Genomic DNA, 25,883 nt, shown 5'->3' with positions numbered 1-25,883 from the left:
GAGGGACCTGCAGGATCCCAGAGCAGCCCCCACACAGGGGCACTGCCAAAGCCAGGACGCCCTGTCCTCAGAAACCCTGCGTGCAGGCAACGGGAGGTTTTCCACACCGAATCCTGGCAGGGTACAGGAAGGCAGGGAGCACCCAGACCACCCCGCTGTGGCCTGGCACCTGCGGTGCCATCACCCAATGCAATGCCCAACATGAATTCTCCTCTCCCACAAGGAGCCCCAGGGAGCCCACCGCATCCACCTCCAGTATCCCCCTGAATCTCAGGCTGAGGTTCCCAAAGCAGGGCTTTCCCTGCGTTTGGTTATTTCCACAGGGATGCTATTTGCAGTAACATAATGTGTAACTGTCGTCAGTATTCCCCCTAGCATCCAGACAGGTTCTGGACTGTGACAGGGTGCGTGCAGCCACGGGGGGACACCGCTCGGCACAGTGCGGTTGCAACCAAACCCGCATGACAGGGGAGAGCGGCAGAGAGGTGACGTGGTGTTTGCATTTCTATTTGTAATGTTACCAGTGATTAGACAGACCGATAGTGCTGGGATGCCTGCAGTTTTGGAGAGGGGGCACCCTTTGCAGAAGAGTTGATTTGGGAGGATTAGCAAACATCAGATTGGGCACAGCCAAAGTAGAAATACAAAGAATTTTGAAGGGACAGAGACTAAATAAAGATCACAGTTTAATACCATCATTTTGGTAAACAGTGGAGAGTGCATACTGAGCACCGTGATCCTGCCATCGTTCCTTAACGCTATCCTTCTGCAGCAATATAAAACCAGAAAAAACAAAGAGACTCAGCAAGCTGGTGTGTGCCATTCACTCTGCATGTCCCCTGTATGGCACTGACCCCTTACTTCAACCAGAGCAAGCTGCCTTACTCCACAGCATACAGAGTTTTTCCTCTATGCTGCTGGAGTTAGGTAACACTGACCACCCTCCACGTATCTGAATTAAACACATCTGCACCGACAAGTTTCATAAATGCAGTTAGTCTGGGAAAGTCTTAAAACTAAGCTGCGCCAGCCTGCTGGGTCTGTTTATTTATGCTATTTTTATACCACTGCGGTAGCACAACCCCAGTTACCAAGCACTTGCTACACCACTCTGCGCATGTTTATACAAGGACTACCGCTCACAAAAGCGAATGGGAAAGCTTCTTGTTTTTCATCAATCCACCAACACCATACCATCAAAATATCACCACAGAAGTGCAGGGGCAGAGGAGAACCAAGAGAACCAAGGTGCCACTCGCTGCCTGTGGAGACATTACTGGCACGAACCCTGGCTCTTCCCCCAGCGTCCCTGGAATAAACCCCGTGCTCTTTCCCCGAGGTCCTGGCGCTGGCCCCATCGCTGCAGGCAGAGCCACAACGTCCCACTGGCGCGGCACGAGGAGGAGCGTGGATCCCTGTGCGGCGTGGCGGGGACACCACCGGCCGCGGATGCTGGGCAGCTTGCTCGCCCCGACCACAGGCTGGCCACTTGCTTCAGAGCCGAGACAATCACTTGCATCCCTGCAGTGCCGCCCCGCTGGGAGAGCAGCCGCCTCCCCTCGCCCCCTTATCTAACAAAATTTTTAAAAAAGGGGACTGTCACCTACAAACACAGCGGAACTACAGCCTTTCAATTGAAATTTTCAGCATACATTGCTGCTCAGGATGTCCTGAAGCCAAATTAATTCTCCAATTAAAAATTGTTGCTTAGCAACAGGGTTTGAGATGCAGGAGAAAGAAGCGAGGTGCCCATGACAGCTGGCTGCGGGCGGGCAGGATGGGTGCGAGGAGCCGCCTCTGCCCCGGGGCGCATGGCCCGCAGCCGGTGCTGGACCGCCTTGATGGAGGTGTTCGTGGGGCACCTTGTGTGCAACAGGTAAAAACAACCCTCCAGTGCCGCAGGGAAACACTAACTGCAGCCCAAACTCTGCTCTTGCTTATTCCAAAATAAAACTGAAATGAAAGAAACACCAGCCCTGTGGAGTTGCTCCGGGTTTTGAGCAAACCTTTTTCCTCAGGTGGTTTTGTGAAATAATGGTTAAATATGTGATCCTGCATGCAGCATTGCTGCTATCGTCGCTACCATTAAATCAATGAGACAACCTCCACACCGCAGGATGCAATGAACCTGGCTTTTAAACATAAAAGTGTCGGCCAGAAGCAGGCTGTAATCTCTGCTGACGGCCTTTGGCCGCTACCATGGCCTTTAACCACCTGCAACGTTACGACAGACTCAACAAAGCATTTCTGTGCCGTTAGAGTTACCAAGTCCCGCTTTTCAAGATCAGACATATAACCCTCTAATATTTAACAGGCTACCTCCTAAAAGCAAAAGAAAAGGCTTCTTGTGGCCAGCAGACACTCCTATGAGCACTGCACATCCCAAGTGTACCGCATGAACATTTACCGTCCCATACTATTTAACAGTTATTAATGACTGACATAATTAAACCAATCACTTTGGGTATTCCGAACGCACCACGATACTGAATGACAACAGCCGCAGCAGAGGATGCTCCGCTGCCGCCTCCTCTTGGCCGGGGGGCTCTGCCTATCGCTGGCACCTCCGCACCGGCACCGCTGGTCCCGCCGTGCTGCGGGTACCAACCTACTCGCATCCGCACAAACCAGAGCTGGCAAACCAGCAGCCACGCTGAACAGTGCAGCTGTAACAGATTAAGTATTTTTGATCCAAAACAAACACGCAAACACCTCCCTCTTTTAGGGAGTGTAAATTCCTTCCGACAGCAGAGAGCTCGGCGCGTTAAAATCCAAGCAGGAAGACGGCTGTTATGTAAAATCTGAATATTGCCTGTAAATGGTAAAACTATTTATACTGATGCCCACATGTTTTACAGGAAAACATTTAACTACGCATAAGCTGTGGTTTGCTTTTTAAAAATAAACTGTTTGCACGTGCTTTGTTGTAGTAGCTGGCCTGCCAAGCATACATTTAGATAAACTTTTAAAATATTAAACGAAAAGGGTTACTGGATCCGTTTTACTGACTTGAGGCATACAAACTGCAGTCCCGGTGAGTCAATGGCTACACTTACGACTCTGAAGCCAGGCAGCGATCCAGAGGCAGGACCACAATCGCTGAGGCACTACACAACGTTGATGCACAGCCTGTTTCGAGACCCAGCCCAACACACACCGGAGGAGCAGTCGCTGCACCTCAGCTCCTCTGCCAGCGCCTCGGCCGCTCCGGTGCATGGCCGATGGCCCCCTGTCGCTGTGGGACCATGGGTGCTTCTCCCCAGAGCTGGTCCGACACCATAACCTGCTGCTGCTTGACCGCCAAACCCACCGGCTGGGAGCAACGCTTGCTAACGAACCCTCAGGCAGATTGTCCATCCGTGCTGGTGAAGGCAGACCTTGTGGCACCTCCCCACCGCAGCCGGGCTCACAGCCCGACAGCCTGCTGAGGAGATGGCGCGGGCTTGGATACTCCCAAATAATTTTCATGTGCAACCAGAATGCCTGCCGGTGGCAAATGCACGTCTTCAGAGGAAGGAGGTGAGGGCACTGGCCCCGTGAAGGCCCCTCAGCCCCCTCCAGGGCTGGGCTGTGGCACGGGCACACCGACGGCAGCACATGAGCTGGTTCTTGCATCCTCTGCAAACACAGTTTTTCCACTTAAGGTGAAAGGTGAAAATGAATTCAGCTTTTTTCCAGGGGGAAACAGCTGTGATCATTTTCTTTTGTCCAAAACTGCACACTCCAGATGCGTGGGGAGCTTGTTTTTTGCTCCCCAAGAGGCGTACAAGAGGGTATGGATATCCTTCACCAGCCATGTCCCTGAGGTTCCTCCAGAGGCTGAGCCAGACAAACCCGCCGCTCACTGAACAGTAACGAGGTGTGCTTTGTCATTAGCTGCTCACACCAGTGGTGCGAGCACCTAACTGTGTGACACAACCCTTAATTGGGGACCAGATTACCACGGGAGGCATAAATCACACCTGTTAGCAACACTCCATCCCAGTGGGCAAACAGCCTTTTAAACAAGAAGTACAGTTATCCATCCTGGGATGAAAATACTTGATTTTATACTTTGGCAAACCATCCTGAGGATCTATCCTTAAAAAGAAATATTCTGTTTTTTAAATTAGGCTGTTCCAAAGCTCACTAAAATCCAGGCAGTTGGCCTGGTCACCAGTGCCCCTGATCCACGTGCAGGCCCTGACAGGGCTGGCCCTTGGCACACACCGCTCTCGACTTCAAACTGGCGACTTTCCGACTTTCCTGACAGCGGAGGGACGGGGGGACTCAGGGCTCCAGCCTGAAGTCTGATTCAGCGTGTCAAAACCAGATCTGCCCACAGCCTCGGTGGTTCACACCTCCTGCACCACGGTGATTTCACTCTGAGGGGATAGAGAGGGACGTTGCTGCATCTTGTTGGTTTTGGAGCCATTCAAGCAGTGCATTCCTTTGCTGGTTCCTCTGCAGCACTGGCACACCAGAGGAAAGCCTACCAGCTCCAGAGCACCAGCAGAAGAGCAAATGCTGAGACAGGATAATCAATGCTTTGTGCCCGAGTAAAAAAGATGAAAAGCATCTGTGTATTTCTGTTTTTATAAGGGGTTTCCATGCATAAAATGAAAATACACCACAGCAGGGCGAAACCCAGCAGGTTCTTCTTTCCACATACAATAACTACGTTCCTGGCACCATCATGGTCGGGCTAGCCCATGAGCAAGCATGCCAGTGCAGCTGCCTACAACAAACACATGGAAAACTGGGAGAGACAAACACCCCCCCGTGAAATACACAGTTTGTCCTGGAGTACAGCAAGTGGCCCGGCAACATGCGGAGTGTCAGAGAACTGCAGGCGCAGAGGCCGACAGTGATGGATGCGGCACTTCATGCCTCTCCCCTCATTAGCAGCTCAAGCTGCCCTTCAGACCTCATCTGTTTCCCCAATTATCACCGCCATGCTTTGATCTGCCCTACCACACTTCGCTGGTCTGGAAAACCATCCCTAAATGTCCTGCTGAGTGACAGCCCAATTTCACCTCCCCACCAGTCCCACCTCCTGCTTCCAGCGGCCGCAGAAGGGAGCAGGCTGCCACTGGCCCCACCTTTATAATACTAGCCTCAAAATAATTGAAGAAAACTTCTAAGTAAGGTAGAAACCAACCTACAAACCAAGTACAGAGCCATGGTGGTCGAGGTAAACCCCTCCTGCAGCTGCAGGGTGTGAGTGCCTTGGTCCGATGGCAGCCTGGCGACGGCACGGTGCTGAGCCGGTACGGCCATGCAGAGACCGGCAGCCAGACACCCGCAGCAGAGTCCCTGCTGGCAGAGGGAAAGCAGCAGAAAACACGATAGGGGTTGATTAAACAGCAGCAGATGAGAATAAATATTGACAACAACTGCTGAATTTCTATTAAACAAGGATTTCACATAAACGCACCGGCCAGTCACAGCTGAATATCCCCGTTTTAAAACACCGAAGCTGAGGAGCATGGCACTGAGTGTTCACCGCATGGCCATGGCACCAAGCGACACCAGGAGAGGGGCCATGCCCCAGGCTGCACGCATGCACGCCGAGAGGAGCTTACAGCGCGCAGCCACCCAGCATCCCCAGCCCGGTACGGCCCCGCACTGCCCCACGTCACCAAGCACAGATTTCTGTCAGCACTGATATTAATAAAATTCTCATGGAGAACACATTTTTAATGAATAGCAACAATAAAATAAATCATCTGAATAACTTTCCAGAACCTTCAATTCAGCTTGAATTTGTCTCCCCGTAAGGCTTTCTGCTGGACTGCAATAGCTGCCAAGTGTTAGCAAAGAAAGCAGAAAGTATTTTTAACAACAACAAAAAAACGCCCTGGGTTTCATTAGGTAGCTGAAACATGCATTTATTCAGCCCTCGGGGAGCGGATTTGTAGTGGGGAGCGTGACAACGTCACGAGAGCAAAGGGACCTCACAGCCAGCGGTGACACCAGCGCAGCGACGGCATGCACACCGTGCCATCGGCGCCAACGCTTTTCCTTGCTTGTGTTTCAACCAGTCTCCTCTGCAAAGCCCCAAACCAGCCAACTCACAGTGTCAACAAGAACTCAGTATAATTTTGCTTTCACTGGTCTTTACCTTCCTCCACTCACCAGTGGGCTTTGGTGTTAAAGTCCCCGCAGAGCAGGAGTTTTCCTGGCAGCTCTGGGCTGGCTCCTGAGCACCCCAGGGATCACCCCATCCCCACCTGGCTCTGGACAGTGCCTCAGCCAACCTGGTGCAAGTAAGTGCAGCTATTTCATTTCTGACTATAAACTTATTTATTAAACTTATTAGAGGTCCTGTAAAAGAAAGCAAGTGAATAATTTCTGCTTTTAAAGCACTGTAAATGTTTAGCAGATACATTGAGTATATTTGGTTAAGTCCTGCTTCCAGGAATAACAATCAAAGCTCTGCCATGCTCTGGAAAAGACTTTAGCATTGGTTCAGAGCTGTTTCAAGCTTGGTTTAAGACTGCTATTTCTCTAAGACCTTAACCCAGAGCTGTCCTGCCTCCCCCTGCATCCTCTCCATCCTCCCAAGGGTTCACCCTCCGGTGCAGGCACCTGGCTCTGCAGGAGCCTCTGCAGCCAAAGCAGAGACTGTCTCCTTCCAGCTTCACACTTCATCACGTCTGCTGGTCCAGAGGACAACTTTAATCCATCTCTGATAAGCCCAGCTGTAATGTATATGCTGTGCTGCAGCTATTGCAATGCATTATCGTGATTCATTCAGCTAAATTAAGTCATCAGTGGCTGAGCAGAATTATTTCCAAGTACCTTTCACTGATTTATTTCTTTATCATGTATTTCTTTCTACGATTTGATGGCTGCTATTGCAGAAAGGAGGAAAAAAATAACAGTAAGAGGCCTTTTTCAGTTATTCCTGGTCACTTTGGGAGCTCTTTGCCAAAATTTGCACTACCAGAATAGGTACAAAACAAGTATTTCCCAACTCAGCCTCACAGACAGAGACAGGACCTAGCAGGAGCCAGCGGCCCCCACTGCAGCAGTGCCAGTGCTGCCGGGGGGCTAGGGACGCAGCCGGGTGCCCCGCTGGCGGCAGCCCCCATGTCCCTGCTCGGGCTGCACCCCGCTGCTTCGCTGCCCCGATGGCACCAGCGATCCCTGCCTCCTGCAGGCACCTACTGTGCCTTTACAAAAGGAGAAATCTGACTCATTTGAATTTGCTAAGACGCTTTGTCTCACTTTTTTGGCATGGTGTGATCTTGGTTATAATAATTAAATTGATTCGGCTACAAGTTTATACTCTTTAATTATCTTTGTGCATCTTTTCATATCCAGTGTAGCAATAAAACACACCAAGTGACCACTTAATGACGTCTTTTGTATGTGTATCTTGTAGAGAAAAGTCTCAAACCCTCTAATTTATCACTTTGGCTTACGCTTCTAATGGCACTTGTACGGGAAGAAACACAGAGGAGCCGTCGTATTGCCATGAAGTTCAACAGGCTTAAAAAAAAAGAAAGAAAAAAGAAAACAGAGCAAGCAGACTCCCAGCACGAAACCAGAAGGAAAGAAAACAGCATAGTGGCGAAACCCGCCTCGCTGTTTCTGCAGTCTGCCGGGAGCTGCCCCAGGCTTTGCTGGGAGAGCTCAGCACTCCTGCCAGCCCACACACGGGGACTGAGGCAGCGGACACCCTCGAGATTCGCCCTTGCCTCTCCCCCAGCCAGCGGCGTGGGATGGACGCACCTTCTGCTCCGGCATGGCCAAGCCCTCACCCCGTCATCACTGGCAATTCAAACCCCACAACCCCGAGCAGGAGCAGACAAGGAGAAACAAGGGGAAGTGCAGAATGATCCCCAGCTCCAGGAACAGCGGCATGGGGACGGGGATGGGGACAGGGATGCGGATGGGGACGTTCGCGCCTGCGCCACTTTGCTTTGCACCCTCCTCCTCCTGCGCAGCACCCGCAGTGGCATCACCAAAGCGTCTGTCCAGCTCAAGTCAGTCTGTAACCTGGGGGTAAGGTGGCTGCTGGAGACTATCAAACCACCCCGAATCTTTGCTTCGTAACAGCCATTGGCAAATGCATCAACGGCTTACAGAAATATAAATGTTTCTAATCCTTTCATACAATTTGGGATTGATACTCATATTATTACAAATATTTGTATATCCACGTGTCTGTATAGACACATTGTATGTATCAATTTATCAATATTTATATTTACATTTACACCATCGCCATGCCCAAGTCACACAAACTGCAGACTGAGATAGAGGAACACTGGATTTCTTCCCAACTAACCCTCCACCTGACCCCAACCAGTGCTGTACTGCAGGACAAGAGGAAATTGCATTTTTCTGGGCCTATACAGGAAAACCAAATGCCACCCCCAAGAGTCAGTTATCTCCCAGGGGTTGCAAGTGGATAATGACAGTATTAGAAACCACAAGACATTTCTAGCAAGGACTTCAGAAACTGCTCTCTCTAAACTCCTAAAGCCATAAAATCCTGTTAGAGCAATCTCTAGTAATCCGTACGATCCTTACTCAAGCATATAATAACTAACATTTTAAGAGTAAAATGAATGACTTTATGTCAAGATCAAGTAAAACACACGCAAGATTTAATCTATTTATCATTATAGCTTCACACAGTGGCAACCAGCAAGAGGCTGTGAACAAAGCAGTGCTGTACAAAGCCTCGCCAGCTGCAGGTACCAAGGATTACTTTTATCAACATTTCTGTTCACAGTGTGTAATCTCCCTGTAAATGACTCGGTCTGAAAATCAGTCCCTTTGCCGTCCAGCCTCTGCGCTTAGCATCTCTGTAGCTCCAAGTCAATGATTAAAATAAGCAGTAAGTTGAAGAGCCATCAGGTTCCACTGCAACTGTTTAATGGATGCACTGCAGCATAATTAATATTTAATAAAATTTTCAGGCTTCCAATTTGTTTTGGTGTGGTATGACAGAAAATAGGCAAGTTGTCAAATGCTGCATCCAAACTGGGGGAACAAACAAGAAGGGCATGGCCCTTGTTCAGCAGAGCTACTGAAACAGGTCAATGTTTTTTATGGCAAATCTAAAAAGGGAATACCACAAGAAGGATGACACCAGGTATGTTATCATATACTTTTTACATAGTTGATGTATTTTAAAATTGTTCAGAAACCTGCCCCAGCTGTCTGCAGGGGTGTTCCCACCATGTCAGCCCTGGCTCTGTCGCTGCTGCCTGGGGCATTTGCTCTGCCCTGCCTCCAGCGCCTGCCCACACGCTCTTTACTGTCCTGCTGACTAAAGCACAGTTGTCGTCTTAGATACCAAATGTAACTTTTAAGGCAGATATATCCACATGTAAAATACAAAAAAACCCCAAACCCAGATGTAACTATTTTCATTTGGTTTTGCAGTGCACTGGCATTTTAAGTCTCTTCTACCTGGTGAAAAGGGGAGGTGGTTGGCATGGTGATCTAAATTGGATAATTAGTGTCCTCACCCAAGTGTAAATATGCAGGAGAATTCTCCATTATAGGTGCTATATTTAAACCTGAATTGCTATAGTTTAAAAATAAAATCTTGCTTTTGTGATTTCAAGAGAGAGAAATTGCCATCACCTGTTGCTTACATCTGCAAACAGAGAGCAAGTTGAGGCCAAACACAGCTCGCTTGCCAGCCGTGCCTCTGTGGCAGGAGCGATGCCAGTCTGACGCTCAATTTATAAAGCTCTTCCCTAAATTGCACAGGCACGACACAAAGCACTGCTACAGCATCTTCGTAATAAATTTGACCTGGAACATACAGAACAGGCAAAGCAAACAAGTGGCACGAGAGCAGGCAAGGCACCACCGCTGCGCCGATCCTTCTGCCCAGAGCCCGGGGACCGAGCCCCGCGGGGGGCACCCGCTGCAGGAGGGACCCCCAGCCCCGGCGCTCCCGAAGGCTGCCGTTTAGCTCCCACTAACACCAGTGGCCGCAGCGCATCCCCAGCCTGGCATCCCCCCACCCACCCCGCTCAGACAGGGCTCCCGGCCCTTCCGACACGCCGACGGGACCAGCATCCCTCCCAGCCTGCAGCTGGATGCGGCCAGAGGGTGAAGGGCCAAGATGTGCGCAGGGGTCTGGGGTAAGCTCCAGAAAAAGGACCAGGAGGGAGAGGGGAACGTCTCTCCTCTTCATACTACATTGTTTGCTTTAGAAGGGGAAGCACACTTTCCCCTCCTTTAGGCTCTGACAAGGCTTTATAGTGATCGTACACCATTGCATTGCAATTACGGTGTCTGAGACGTGAGCAACGCTAACAGACTACAGCTGCAAACTGCCATGCTTCTTTCTAAACAGGAGTGATTTCATAGCCAATTCACAATATACCCACTGCAAAACCAAAAATATCCTTTAAATAAAAAAAGATATAAAATATTTTCAGAAAATTTCACTCTAATTATACATGTGATTAATTTCCCTGTTTAAGCTCTGCATCTCATTTCCAGCATGCTGCTCCAACAGCTTTCCACAACACTGTAGCTGCACTCACAGCTGTGCCTGCCTGCACTTCCACTGCTTCTGCAAAGTGCCCATTTTTTTTTAATAATAGTAATCCAAAGGCAGTCCTTTACATAATGGGGGAAGCAGCAGAAGCTGGTGAATCCTCAGCAATAGAGCGGCATCTGGACCTGCCCGCATTACACCTCACCACCACTGATGAAACGTATCCCTGTTTTTCAAGGCACAAAAATGGCAGAGCACTGCAGACCTGTGGGACGAATTTAAAAACAAAGATAAAACCAAGAGCTGGTAACAGGCTGCCGCAATACTCAGACAACACACAATGTGGAGGTGCGTTCAGAAAAGGAAATCCTGAATGCAGCTGTTCAGCGTATCACCATGAAGACACTGCAAAGGGATCCAGTCCCAGACAGTCAAACAGTGACAAAAAGGACGTTCCCCAGCCTCACTCTCCTGTATTGAAATAATCTCAACAGTTTTGTTTGGATGCCTGAAATCTTCACTGCTATAAACCTCTTCTGTTACATCCTACAACCATCAGACTTATTCTGAAAGCTCATTCTGTATTTACTCCTTCAAGAGAAGTGATTCCTACAAACTTTCATGCAGTATTACCCGCTACGATGCACATTAGTTTTGCTAGTCTATTTTTGCAGTGGTGGTGTTTAATCTCTCCTGAAATCTACTCATGCTGGGTCCCTCGCAGGGTTAGGTTTTAAGCAAATCAGCATATTGTATTATGCAGGTCGTGAAACTTGGGAGGTCTCTCATCTGCCTCCAGCCTAATTAATAACTTGGCTGTTGCGGGATGAAGCCCCAGGTGAAACGAGGACGCAGACTGCAATGCTCTGCCGTGCCGGGCGAGACGTCAGTGGCCGCGCAGTCTGCCAACGCCACGCAGCCTCTGCTCGCATTTATAGTTAAGGTCATTGCTGAGTAACAAAAAAATTAACGTCATATCAATAAATTGTTCTCTACTTTCCAACAGTACACCGACGGCCCTCCTGTAGCAATCTGAAGGTCAATTGCTGTCATTATTTTTTGTCTGGATTTTTATTGAAGAGAGGTTGATTTAAAAGCATTGGTGAAAACTGCAGCCCCACACTACCGACACTGGAAATCACTGCTGGAATCGTAACCTGAAAATGTCAACACCTTGACATGTTTGGGGTTTTTTATTGATGGGGTTTACATAACATTTACACATTTACCTATTTTCTTGCTTTGCAAATGGAGGTTTTAGACCTTGCTATCCCTTTTGTAGTGTTTTTCCTTGTTCTTAACAAATACAGTATCTCGACACATTATTTTAAGTACAATTGGAATGAATTTGTCAGGTAAATAGTTTATGGATTGAAAAACAATGACTTTGGATTGACTGAAACTATTTCTAAATTTTACTAAAAATAGCCTAACAACATCTGTGGGAAAAATAACTGGTAAAATACTATTTTATTCAAGTAAAGTTAAATGACAAATTCTGATTGAAATATGGAAAATTATCAAACTTCATTTCAAAATAGCATTTGACACTGCAATTTAACCGAGCACAAGTCAAACAAAGCTTTCTGAGTTTCTATTTTGTGTGGCCACAGCATCCAAACAAAGAACCCCACTATTTGCTTTCTGACAGTGAGACCCCCCAGCAGCATTTCCAGCACCCCAGGTACAGCGGACAGTGCTGCTGCTCTCCCACCCACCCACCCCACCCCACGGGTCCCGTGCCTGCGCTGGGCATCTCGGCACACCGGCGGCCGCCGTCAGCCACGCTCCACGCACCCTGCCCCGTTCGGGTGTCCCTGCCGCGCCGTCCTGTGCTTTTGACTGCTTCTCCTGGCAAAGCCTTTCTCTCAACCAGATTCTTTCCCCAAGCAAATCCAAACAGAAGAGGTACCTGTTCAGGTCCGCTTCTGCAGCAGAGCTACCCTACCGCAGCACAGGCTGTCTCGTCGCTGCATACCCTCTGCTTCAAACCTGCAAAGTCAGAGGTGAATGGATCCGCCAAAGGGTTAATTAGAAGCTGGAAGTACCAGAACTGTGCTTCTTACCCCAAAACAGAGCCAGCTCACAGAGGACCTGCTCTAACACCTCTTTTGTGACAGGAAAGACCCCACTGACTTGGGATTAATCAAAGGAGCACTGGGCAAGGTCAGCTCCCCTCCGGGGATGCTACCAGCCCCAAACATTAACCAAAATCACTGGAAGCTGCAGGCTTTTGGTGCCCTGCAGGAGATACTCAATATTTGGCAAGACTTATCTGTATGGTCTCCCTCCTTTGGAAGGGACTATGCTGGCTGTGGGCTAATTTCAGCCGAATTTGGTACCTCAAAGCTGTGTTGAAAGATTACCTTATGTTTCAGTCAAATTCTGAAAATTTGTACTCCAAATTTTAAACACCTAAATGGTCATTTCCACCACTAAAAGGCAGATGAGGTCTCAGCTGGGAGGACCAGCGGTTCTCCTGTGAGCAGGCAGACAAAGGAGATGCCTGAGCACGCACCAACAGCAAGAGCTAAATGATGCCTTTTCTCTGCTGATACAATCGGTTTAGGGGGAGAGGACCGGTTTCTGGGGAAAATACAGAATGTGAAATTTGCCAGGACTTGAGGTACTCCTTACAAATAAGAAAATTATTTTCAGATAAAACATCTCCCTGAAGCCAAGGTCAAGTAGTCAAATGGGAACTGTTCTGCGAATCAATACCAAAGCCCAGGGAAATTATTTCAAATGCATCCACCAACCTCTGCTCTGAGACGCCACTTTGGTTTGATTATGAAAAGCAGAAAGTGAATCTTCACCAGGCGAACACCAAGCCTGGGGGGTCTAACGAATCTTTACACGAGTAACAAAGAGTGGATTAGGGGCACTATGGGAAGCAACTGCTATTTTTACCTGGAAAAGTGAATAGCTACTTTCTCAGCACTAAAATCTTTTTTCCAAAAGTTTGCAAAGGATAACAATTTTGAATTACCAGCGTGAGAAATTACCTTGAATCTCTTTCAGTCATGTCACACTGAAATCTCTGCTGAGCAACATGCTCTGCTTCTCTGTGCAGTTCTGTAAGAGCTGGCTGGCATTTTTAGTCAAACCAGAGAAAACAAACCCAGCACATTTCACTTGCTAGGAAAACCCACTAACTGCACGGCACGGCCGTCCATTGCAAATTGCTGAAAGGAGGCACGAAGTGACCTGATTTTCAGGAATGCAAACAGCTCTCTGGTCCCTAACACCCCCCCCCCCCCCCCCCGAGACATTTTGCAATACAGTAAACTTTCTTAGATGGAAACATATTGCTTCAACAGCATCCAAACCTTTCTACTTAATTACTGTACACACCCAGTACTGCCAAAATAAACGAAGAGCAGTAGCCATGAAGGGGAAGGGAGCAAGATGTCAGGGGACAGTGACGGAGATTCTCTCAGGCATAACAGCAAATAATAGCATTTTTACAGCTGCAGGGACACCTGTGCGGGTGCCGCTCGGGCAGAGGTGTGTGACCACAGAGGACAGGCTGCCTTTGGCAGCTGACGCCAAGTTCTGCCTTTGGCAACACCGAAAACTTAAAACTTCTGGCCCTTTTTGTACAGTTTGCTTATACAGTAATTGAATTAAGGCCATTCAGCCTACTCATAAGAAAAAAAAAAAAAAAAGAGAGAGAGACTGAAGTAACACACACACAGCCACACAAGAAAGGCCTATGCGGGAGGCACGGTTCACATTTACCCCTAACTGCACTGGATTTCAAAACCAGTTCAGTCTGATGTCACCACACCACAAAACTTTAAGCCCTGAGATGTAGTGTCCACAAGGGCTTCAGCACTGAGGTATGTGAGGGTGCCAGGGCTGATGGATCGCTAACATCCATCACAGCGGGCAAAAACTGGACATTGCGACCCTTAGAGTAACAGCGTGAGGTCCCACGTGCAAAGCCAAGCTGACCCGCTGCACCGGTCAGGGGGTGACTCACCCTTTAAGAGTGGAGGTTTGCCTTTGGTCATGGTTGCCACAACCACGGTAGGCACATGGAGAACGAACCGAGCGCTGCCCAGCCTTGCAAACCCCAGCGGTGCCAGCCTGGCTCGCTGCTCCCTGGGGCCAGGCGATGCTGAGATGCTGCTGTGCCACACCGCTCAGGACCTGCTGGTGGCTGCTGCTCAGGGCATCCTCTGCCGCGGGAGGAAGGATGCGCCTTTCGTCTGTGCCCGGCTGCCAAAGGTCCAGCTAATCCCAGCACCAGGCACAAGGCAGAGTCCAGCAAGTCAGCACAGGGCAATGAAATGGCACAACGGAGACTGACCTTATGGGGTTGTGTAAAAAGAGACACAAAAGAGAAAAGGAAAACTTCACAGTACATAGAAAGGGAAAAACACTTAAAGCTTCCAGTAATAAGAAACGTCAGGCCAGAGGACGTCCCTCTTCTAGCCAGCATCATTGCTGCGACCGAAAGGACAAAACCACAAATGTACTCGAGTAAAGCAGAAAATACTTCCCCTGTCCAACAAGACTTTAGAAACTAATAAAAGCTGAAGATTTTCTGATCTGAAAAAACAAAAAATAATCAGGAAATCTTTAACAATTTTTAAGAAAAAATTCTATCTGTTTTCCACAACAGGGAACCCAGTGAAGCCAATGGCTTCAGCTTTTGACAAGACAGTGATTTCCAGCAAAATGCATCTTTAAAAAACCACCAACAACCCCCCTGCAGTCAACTTAGTCTTCCTAAGACCGATGACAAAAATAAGCATTGTGAGCAGCGGCTCACAGCCAGGCTGATGCACACCTGCTGGCCGAGCCCTGAGACAGGCACGTGTTCCGGCACCGCAACAGCCCCCATGGCACACGGTCCCGCCACCATCTCTGGAGGACACCGGGCATCACCACCGCCCCACTGCCCGGTGGGCATGGATTGCCGGAGCCCACAGAAATATACCTGCAGTAGCAGGTACACATACCGTGACAAAACAGGTATTTAATTTAACTGTATCCCTGGGATGGGCACAAGAAGAATCCAGAGCGAACAGTTGGTCTGCATATCCAACCAAGCCAAGAAGTGTCAGCATCTCATTATTATTTATTGCACTGATGGAGCTGGAGCTGTCAGAAGCTGCTGTAAGCAAAAGTACAGTAAACAAAGCAGTAATTAATGTGCAATCATGCACCAGCACAGGACAAGGCCAGCTGTCCAAGGGTCAGCGTGAAATACAGCTCCTCACCATGTCTCACCATGCTGTTCATGCTGCAATTAGACAACTACAAAGCTTCCCGTAGCTTGACATTACTACACCTAACAAGTTATCAGTGGCAATGAAATTTTGCAAGACTTAATCAGTAGTTCAACAGGAATTAACAAACCCGGCAGCATGCACCTATGAGCAAGGACAACACACGGACCTCAAGCCTAAGAGCACCCACAGATCAGCAAGAGCTCCTGCAACCTGGTGTGCCACCACCCACAGGGCACTGCCACATCCCACACCCTTCTCCTGACTTCTGTCGGCTGGCAATTAAATACCCCTGTCCCCTTGAAATTTTTCTTTCAAAGCTTAATTCTGTCTTTTTTTAACTGAAAATCAAAGAACGATCATTAAAACATAAAGATTAGGCTGACAGAAAACTAGACCTGCATTTTTCCTTAAATGCGCAAGACAGAACAAACACTGCTCTTCTCTTTTTCCTCCCTATTGCATCACAATTATAATGTAAGTAAAACTGCTTGCTTTGGCGCCTTTTTTTTGCACGTGGAGGTGCATGTAAACACGCTACCTGAACTTTATATTCCACCAAATAGTGAAATCTTTCTCCTAGCGTTAGACTGACTACTAGAAATCATAATGAGTTTTATGTAAAGGAACAGTAAATGCACTTCAGAAGCAAACAGGGGAAGGGCTGGCTATCTGGCACATAACTCTTGTGTACACTTCACAGATTAAAAATAAATAAATAAATTACCCATCTGCCACAGGGTAAGACAGGGGATACTTTCTGTTGCTCTTCACAATTCCTTCTCGCTCTCCTTGCTGGCTACTCAGTGTGGCAGGAAAGGAGGTGTTTGAAGCGTGGAGGATTTGGTGGAAAAGAGAGATCACACATGAAATTTGTCAGGCAGCAGGTACTGAAATGCAAGGGAGACGCAGTACGTTGAGTGTTTAAGAGACCTGGAGGCCAGCTCTACGAAACGTGACAGGAATAGCTGGTGACAGAAAAAGATGCCCCCGGGACAGGTAAGCAAAGCTCCAGAGAACTGTCAAAATTAATGCCAGTACCAAAAAAAAGGGCAGGGAATAAAAAAGAAAATAGAAACAATTTACTTAGGTAAGACAAAAGAGCATGAGGAAGAAGCACTGCAGAGAGCACACCAGCACATGGCAAGTGAGTGGAAAGGAGAGGAGAGGGGTGGAGGAGGACTGAAGAAGAGGAGAACAAAAGGCTTTTTAAGGTGAAGAAGAGGACGGGAAAGCCCAGAGGGTCAGGCTCTGCCCACACCACGACAGCAGCACTTGAGGGGGCTGTGGCAGGAGGGAAGGTCGCACTGCTGGTCCCGAGGCACTGAACATGGACTGCAGGCAGAGCGCAGGCAGAAGTCTCTGTAACAGCTCACTGCAGACGTGGTACCATGTCTCCTGACGGTGGCTACGGCCACAGCCCAACCAAATTCCCCATGCTGCCCCATCTTCCTTTAAACTTTCCCCAGGCCAGCACTCATTAAATCCTCTCCGCTCATTAATATCCACTTGTTCCCCCTGTTTCTTACCTTCAAGAGAGAGCAGGCGGCTTCCTCTTGCTCTGGTAAAGATCCAGAAGACACCCATAATTCATGTCGCAGTGTCTGCAATACCAGGAGCTGCAGAGAACGCCGAGTCAGCGCCGGCGGGCAGCCACGGGGCAGCAGCGGGAGCCAAGCCAGGGCAGGCGCTTCGGAGCAGCCCCCTGCCAAACGCTAGCCAAAGCACTCGCACCACCAGGTACACATGGGCAGCTATTTATATGGTTGCAAATAAACAACGAGGACTTGCAGATGCCTTTTATAGTCAAAAAAGAGGTGTCTTCCTTCCACGCACACCTAACGGCTGCTCAAGTGGCCCTTTGGCCAAACCAGCCACCTGCACCAGCCCATGCCGCAGACGGCTTGGCAACCAGCACGGCACCCAGCAGTGCTCTTCCCCAGCCACGGAGAGAGCACGTCCAGTGCAAATGATGTATCTGTGCAAGTAAAATAGGGACAACATTAAATCTAAAACACAGGCTCTAATACAAGCACTTAGGGCACACTTAAAGCCTTGCCTGCTCTTGTAGGAGAAAACCTCCAGAAGCAGATGGGGAAAAGCCTATAGAAATGAGGAGTGCTTTGTTATGTGGTCATTGCTCATCACCATAAAACCCATGGAGCCTAACTGGGAATAGGTACTGTTCCATATAATTTAGTAATTGACAGAATTCAGCACATCCAAATTAAAACAATTAAAATTAATACTTTTTACAGTAGTGTAGTGCTGTCAGAAAGGAAAAAAAAAGGGGGAGATACTCTCCACCGCGCAGCCAGGCCTGCTGTAGTCTGTGGGTGATGAGTGTTTTAATTCTACATAAAAGAAACTATTTTCCATTCTGTGTTATTTTTCATGCCCAATTTCTGCTGGGCACTACTCATTTTCTACCAGCTTTATCCCTATTAACTTTCAGAAAATGTTTCTCTGAAGGAAGGCAAAATTTTAAACTTGTCCGAAGAGAACGCACCACCGCAGCATCCTGCAGCAGAGCTGGAGAGCAGGCAGGGGAGGTTGCAGTCAGCTGCACCAGCTTTGCAAAACAAGTTCTTTTCCTTCCATTTAACTGTGCCAGCAGCCTTTCAAATACTACTAGTTAAAGAATTTAGGTATAAATTCCAGGTTTTTTTATAGATCAGCTGATTTTCAGAAAGGCCGAGTGCTTTGTATTCCTCACAGTTTGTTGAAATGCCAGTGTAATTAACGGTACCCCAGGCACAAACACCACCAGAACTGGCAGCGGCTCTGGCACAACGACCCTGTCTTGCTGCCGGACCTCCGGACCTGGCACTTGGATGCCTGCTCCTCTGAGACACAGCCGCATCCCCTGGTAGCCAGTGGCCCCTCATGGGGCACCGACACCCCCCCACGTCCCACTGGCCCCCATCCCGCCTTCTGAAAAACAGGGGAAACGCCTCAAGTTGTTTCTAAATGCTCAGGATGTCTGAGTAAGCCCTCGGTGGCAGAACAAGGCGAGGCCCTGAGTCAGTTACGCAGGGCCACCCCTAATACACAAAAATAACTTGTTTATTCCTCCTCATGTGTTATTTTTACACTAGCAGCTCTGGGTATCCGTGGCGGTTTGCTGCCGCTGGTGCCGGCAAAGGCACGCAGCGGGGGCCGGGCGTGTGACCCCCGCAGGACGCCGGATCGGGGACATCCCTCTTCAGCCCGGCCATCCCACCTTGGTGCAGAGGGCTGCCCTGTGGGGCTGGGAGAGGTCCTCGTACCCGGGGGGTCTACGAGAAACACCTTCAGCCACTAGCCACTGCCCACCCTGCCAGCTGTGCCGGGTACCCCGGGAGAGCCATCCTCCACCCGGCACCAGCCAGTGCCTCCACACTGCCCTTGGAGCTCCAGAAGGAAAGACTTTGCCCGAGCTGCTCCTGCCGGAGAAGAAACGTTTCATTTCCAATCATCTGGAGGAAAGCCCTTCTGAATCAAAACGTGCCCACAGTTTCCAGTAAGGCAGAAACAATTCCTTCATACACACGAGCAGCATTGACCAGCTCAGGATAGCTGAGGACAACTCACTGATGCCCACCCTGGCTGCACCCATACTGTTGCTTAAAGGAAGAACCAAAGTGCAACTTCCCCTTCTGCAGACCGAACGTTGGTTCACAGTGCATTCTTGGAATAACCAGTTAAAGCTCTTCTGGGGTTGACATCTCTCTATAAATACTGGTTTTGGTGGATACATGTCCAACTGAGCAAATGTGAACATCCATAAGGGCTGCTAATAGCAAAGCGTGGCTGGTGAAAGTTATGTTGGAACACAACGGAGCCGGAGCGGGACTGCGGCAGAGGAAGCTGCTGGCAAGTAAATATTGCTCAACACAACACCAGTATTGGGGAAAAACTGACAGAGTGGAATAACAGGAAGCTTAGTCACTTCTGGACAAAAAAAGCAAAGCCTATGAGAGAGGGGCGGGAGGGGACCTGAGCGTCAGGCCGGAGCGGCTGGGCTGGGAGGGCCCGGGGAGCGGAGCTCAGCTCGCAGGACAGGCAGGCGCGGGCAACGGACACGCGCTGCCGCAGGCGCCGGACCGGCCGGAGGAGGAGGGCTGTCCTGCCTGGGTGTCCCCGCGGGGTGCCGGGCAGCCCCGCTACAGCAAACCCTTCGCGAATACAGCAGGATCTGCTGCACGGGCTCCTCTCATCCCCAGGCGCCTCCAGCTAATGACTTGTGCTAATGACTGAAGTTAAACTCTGACCTAGTTAAACCACATCCCCGGCTTTTCCGCCGCCTTCCTAAGCGTGGAGAGCACCATGACTGCTCAGCTTGGGGGCAGATAAGAAAACAGTAGGGGAGGCCAAAGAGGGCTGAAATACAGCAGTTAGAATTTAAGGATATATTTAATTTTGAACAATCACCATTATCATTCAAACCTACTGCAGAAGAGCTTCAGGAGGTGAGTCAAGTAGGACCGATGCAGGACAGGACACCCACCACCTTTCACAGTGATCGCTTGCTCCCATTAGGAACCGCCACAGAAACAGCGCTGGAGACGACCAGTGGCTGCGTGGGACTCTGTGAACCACAGCTGAGGAAAGGACCCAGGCGGGCAGACCACGGACCATCTCACACCAAAGTGTAACGCTGGAGCACGTTTTGCTGGTGCATAAAACTAGCACATTTCTCCAAACAATGGCTCTCAAGCAATACGGTATTCAGACTGTAAGGGTACTTTGCAGAAGCCTCAGAAGTGGGGAGAAAAGTTGAAAAGAAGATTAGATTTCCCTGATGGCAATCTTCCACATTGAAAAGTACTTGTTACCCTTAAAATACGGTCTGCACGGCTCACTGATGGAGGGATAATGGCACTGGATGTTAGTAAAGGGACTATATTAGAAAAACACAAATCCAAAATTTTACTACAACATCTGGAGGGGCATGCATAGCAAGAGAGAAAGACAAATTTAAAATAATTAGAGGCTAGATAAAGAAAACAACCAAACCATGCCAAACCGAAGACAAGCTTGATTAATAAAGTTTTTTACTGCTTAGGCAAATGAGGGAAAGAAAAGGATGTAACGAACAAACCATTCAGCAGCAGAGAAATAAAAAAAACTTAACCAAGTTTATGGTTTAAAAATCACTACAGTGAAGGTCTGTCTGTAAGTAATTCAGATTTCAGTGGCAAAAAAAGAGAATCAGTTGATATATTTGATATCAGGATGTGAAGGGAGAGTTAAAAGTCTTTAACAAAGAACAAATTTAAGCAAGCAAGGGTAGCAAAGGAAAAGTGTCATGAGCAAATAAAGGCTGATACATCGGGTTTGTTTTACCTAGCAGGTGTGTGCTAAGGCACAATAAAAGCTTCCTAACCAAATAAACAACTGCATGGCTCCGGAGGAGGTCAACCAATGCCACAAGTAAAGTTTTGATTAATTTCTAATTTGTGGTGTCCAGCTGCGGCTTGCCTTCGCCACGCAATAACGAAACAACACTGGAGGTATGGGCTCAGTCCAGTGTCCAGCCATCGTGCCCGCAGGTCAGCATCCAGCTCTGCCACGGACACGCTGTGACATGATCCAATAACCATTAACACTGGGACACAGAAACGCTAACGAAAATTGAAAGTTTCAACCCATACCGATAAAGAATATATTGCTTAGAGAACTCTGTACTGCAAAGCCTGAAACAGAGGGGAACAGCAGGACGCTGCTGACCTGGCAGCAAAGCTGGACTCAACAGGCCCTGTATCAGTCACAGATATTTTTTTTTCATACAGCTTAGGAATAATTTCCTGCACTAAGTGCTTTCCAGGCCTCATAACACTGATATTGTAGATCAATATTTTACAAAAACAAAGCTGCGGGACGGATGTATGCACTAATTAAGCCATATCTAACAAGCAGCGCTGCTGTAATCACACACTTTGTATCCCTTTTAGCTTTTACACCAGAGGTTTGGCCTTGCTCACTTTCTACATAAAACAATCTGACAATAAAACGACAGAACAAAAGATCCATTGTAAGTCACAGTGTGCAAATAAAGATAGTATCTATGCTGTCCATACCAGTGCAGTGCAAATATAATTAAGGCTACAAGAAAACATCACTTGCTCTCAGGAGCTCTCTATTAAAGCCCCTGTATAGGCTTTACTTTAAAAAATGCAACTCCTTGTTACAGCAAATACATACATACCTAGCATAGATCCGTGCTGTTAGAACAAGTCCGACAGTTCTCGCACTGGAGGAGTTGGGGCTCCGTACGGCCCCAGACAAAGCTGGTAACACACAGACCACACACCGCAGCACTGCTGCGGAGCAGGCTGGGAGCTCTCGGCGCAGCGGGGGACGGTGCCTCTCCGTCCCCCTCAGCTGCCGGCACATCCCCGCATCCCCGACCTGTTCCCGAGGGGAGGCTGCTCGCTGGCATTGGCACCTGCCGGCAGCCCCGGCACGATTTTGAGATACACGTCTTGTTCTTGTTGGAAAGGACCCAGGTAAAAGCCCATGTGTGCTCAGAAACATGGCTGCAGGGTGAACATTCGGTATCAAAGCCTTGAAAAGCTGAACTCTGTCGAAGTCACGTACTGGGGTGATAAAAGGTAACGACAGCTCAGAAAAGCTTATGACATATGTGACAATGACATTAGAGGAGCAGAAAGTACATATGAACAGCAGAAACTGTTTTTCAGCATCTGTAAGGTCTGACAGAGCATCTGGGCTCTGAAGGAATAAAGAAGTGAAGACTAATCTGCCCTTACAATTTTGCTTGAATTGTTGAACCGAGAAGGTCAGTGGACAAGAATTAATGGGAAACACAGATGGCAGGATTTATTTTTCTAAAGTTAAATAATCACGAAATATGCCAAAACACTGCCTTGTGGTCAGAATTCCCTTTGTTTATTTTAACATGGGCACTGACAATTGAAATGTCCTGTCACAAAAACAAACTGTGTAGACAGAAGCAGCAGCTTTCCTCTGCATGGAAGTTCAGTTCCCAGGTCCCTTCAGCGCCCGGGCTGCAGCAGTTGGCTGACCCCAGGGCCAGGCTGGGCGTCCCAGCCACCAGGAGGAAGGTACAAAAACCCGAATGCCATGGTAAAAAGCGGGGGGGGGGGGGGGGGGGGGCGAGTATTTGTTTTACAGAAGCAGTCTTTCTGTAGGAAGTGGCATTTGTACTAATGGCAGTTTAAGTTCGTTACAAGACATTCAACAGTTCCACTACCTTTCCCATATACACTGAGAAAAGGAAAATACAACCTCTGCAGATATTATCTGTAGTGTGTATGAGCTCAAAAACATGCCTATGACCTGAAGACTTGAATGCTCTCGCTTGAAGTGTTCAGCCACATAGCTGGTGGGAAATTAAAAATTTTCCATGTGTGGGAGCCAACTGAACTGATGAAACAAAAAGTAACATTCAGAAGGAAGACCAGCATACCATGATCTCATTTGAGAAGCACTTCTTCCCTAAGTTCAGCATGTGTGAGGCAGAATCAAAGTCACAGAGATGAGAGCATTGGCCTCGGGGCTGGGCTGGAGAGCTGCGTTACAGGTGTTTGCTCTTCAAGAACCTAAATTCTCCTTTAATGTATTTCACATAGATCTATGAGGGAGGAAACAACTCATTTCTGAGTATTAAAAGGCAATAAAAACACCATCAAATTCCCCTCTTTTTCCCAACCTTTTTTTTTTTCAAGTGAGACCAGATTGACTCTGGAAGTAGTAAACCAAGCAAGAAGTGGCAAGAAAATAGCAGATGAGAACTTTCTACACTATAACCTCCCTACAATAAAACAAGTTCAAGCTGAAAGCTTTGCCCACCACTGCTGCCAAGCCCTAAAAGCCCCAGCAAAGTATTTCATGGGATCCGGAGATGTACTGCTCCCGGTGCTGTCCCCTGCGCTGCCCCAGCACGCACATCCTGCTCCACCGCAGCACCTCCAAGGGTGGAAGGACAAGACGTGGCTTCACCGGCCCACACCTCTCTCCTCTTCCTCCACACGGATGAAGCCTCTTAATATCAGGCTTCTCAACAGTGCTGGTAAAATTAATTTTCCCACTCCAAGAATGAGGGCTGGAACCTGTTTGCTCCTGTCACAGAAACAGGAGGATAGAGAAGAGGAGGGAGAGGGAGAGATGGGACCAGAAGCCGAGGCAAAAAGAAAGGAGGAAAAAGGCTGGAGGGAGAACTGGCATTGCTGCCCACGGTTGCTCCCACTGCTGTTCCAGGCTGTGCCACACCATTCACCACCCTCCTCCTCCTTCTCCCCCTTGGGCTTCACAGTAACGACAACGAGATCAGAGAGAAAGGAGCACCCTAACTGCTGATGCCTTCATGCACTCCTGGACTCGGCCCTAACAACAGTATCTGAACTTGTATTAGGCAGGCCCTTAAAAAGAATTTTTAAGGGGAGGCCCTGTCCTCCACCAAGTGCTCAGCACTGTTTTTCCCTGGAAATACAGGTCCCAGCTTCCAGCAGGTAAAGCACCTCCCAACCATCAGAGCACTCGAAGTGACATAGCAATACCACCGCCACTGGAAATCCCCGCCTTTCTCAGCTCCTGAGGGCTGACATTTTTTAAAGCAAGTTAAGGAGCAGAAGCTGAACTGAGTAATTTGTCAGGTGATCAAAACAGAACTTAAGTAGTCACTTAGTTATATTTAACTACTTGTCATTTAAATACAACAGAGAGAAAAGAATGAAGCAACTATGGATGGTGCTGGACAAGCGACCTTTTGCTGTACTCCAGACAACAATAAAGTCCAGCAATGCTTTCCAAATTTTAAAAATTAAATATGGGTGTATTTTTAGCAACTGCAATTTTCAATTTGTATAAGCACAAAGCAAAGTTTCTTAATTCACAAAAGGCCTTTCCAGCTGCTGAAGGCTCCTTTTTACACACAAAATCAAAGTCAATACACAAAACACAGCAGCCTGAAAAAAAACTTGGAGGAGCCACCTGGCACCAGTTGCTGCAATTGCTGGAATAATCTATAGAAAGACCAAGAATTCAAGAGACATGGGACAAAATTGCTGGTGTCTAACCATGCTGCTCCAGTGATCCATGGCCACTTTATCTCCTTGCTACAGGCAGGGTCAAAGAGTGTATCACGATGATAACAACTCCCTGTCATCCCAAACTGCCAACCTCCCTCCCCCTGGGAAATCCCCATTTACGGTCCCCAGCAAGAGTCCCAGTATGTGCCCGCCTGCCCAACACCACACCGAGCAGCAACATGTCACGCAGCATTTTGGAGGCCAAGGGTTGTGCACTCCTGCTAAATCTTAGCAGAAACACCCTACAGCGTCACGGCCAGCTCACACCGTGAGGTGGCTGCTGGGTGTCAGAAAGGTGTCACTGTCGCACCTTCCGAAACACTGATGGCAGTTCTCTCCGGTCTCAAGCAATGTATGCGGGGAACGAAATCAGGAAAATATTGCTTTTCCAAAAGTTATTAAGACCAAACCACCAATGTACTGCAAAAATACATGCAGCAGTAATACCTGTCCATACGCACAAACCAAGGAAACCCACCACAACCAACGGTAACTTTACCAGAACACAGACACACAGAGACAGAAAAAAGTCAGACAGGAAAGGGACGTTTCAGCTCCAGAGCCCTTCTGGAATCAGTGGTAGAGAAAGTGTAAAACCGAGAAAGTAATTTTGACAGTGTAATTTACATCATAAAGTTTCATTTTTAAAAACTGTCATGTGAAATAAAATAGATTAATGCCAAGCTCAGCTATTTTTCAAACTAGTGCAGTTAATAAGGGAGAAGAACATAGAGAGAAATCAAAATCAAATTACTTTCAGGGTCTTTTTCCCCCCTGTGAATAACAGGAGGTACATGAGACAGACTGCAAGGTGAGACTGGCCTTACAGCAGGGAGATCAAAAAGCTGGTCTGAGTACTACCCTGATTTACCTGGAGTGCAGGGGGCTCGCTACCTCTGCGTTTTCCACCCATAATGCAGTTGTCAGTTCAGTGCTATTTCAGCAGACTTGTCTGTTGGTCCAGCAGACCTCCAGCACCAAACAGCCACCCAGTGGGAGAGCTGTACTGGGGTGCTGACCTAAGCACCCGGCGTCACCCCCAGCAGAGTTTGACTCCGAATTACAGTGGGCCGCCCTCACCGCAGGGACACGACTCACACCCCCGGAGCACCCGGACACGCCGTGCGG

At 48.4% G+C, this 25,883-nt stretch overlaps 1 protein-coding gene across 21 annotated transcripts in view; it reads right to left on the bottom strand.

Moving 5' to 3' along the window:
* The window catches only part of MBNL1 (muscleblind like splicing regulator 1), a 110,339-nt gene that overhangs the window by 37,936 nt on the left and 46,520 nt on the right, over positions 1 to 25,883 (bottom strand). The window contains exon 1 of one of the 21 annotated variants that reach the window (XM_075031228.1): positions 17,229 to 17,248. The exons of the other annotated variants lie outside the window; for them this stretch is intronic. The gene's annotated coding sequence lies outside the window, so the exon portion shown is untranslated. Of the gene's footprint in view, positions 1 to 17,228; positions 17,249 to 25,883 lie in introns of those variants that run through there. 21 annotated transcript variants of the gene reach the window in all.

Source organism: Buteo buteo, chromosome 7 (assembly GCF_964188355.1).
Source record: "Buteo buteo chromosome 7, bButBut1.hap1.1, whole genome shotgun sequence".
NCBI classification, from domain to species: domain Eukaryota; kingdom Metazoa; phylum Chordata; class Aves; order Accipitriformes; family Accipitridae; genus Buteo; species Buteo buteo.
Note: the sequence above shows the minus strand (reverse complement) of the source record. Positions and strands in the feature narration are given on the sequence as shown.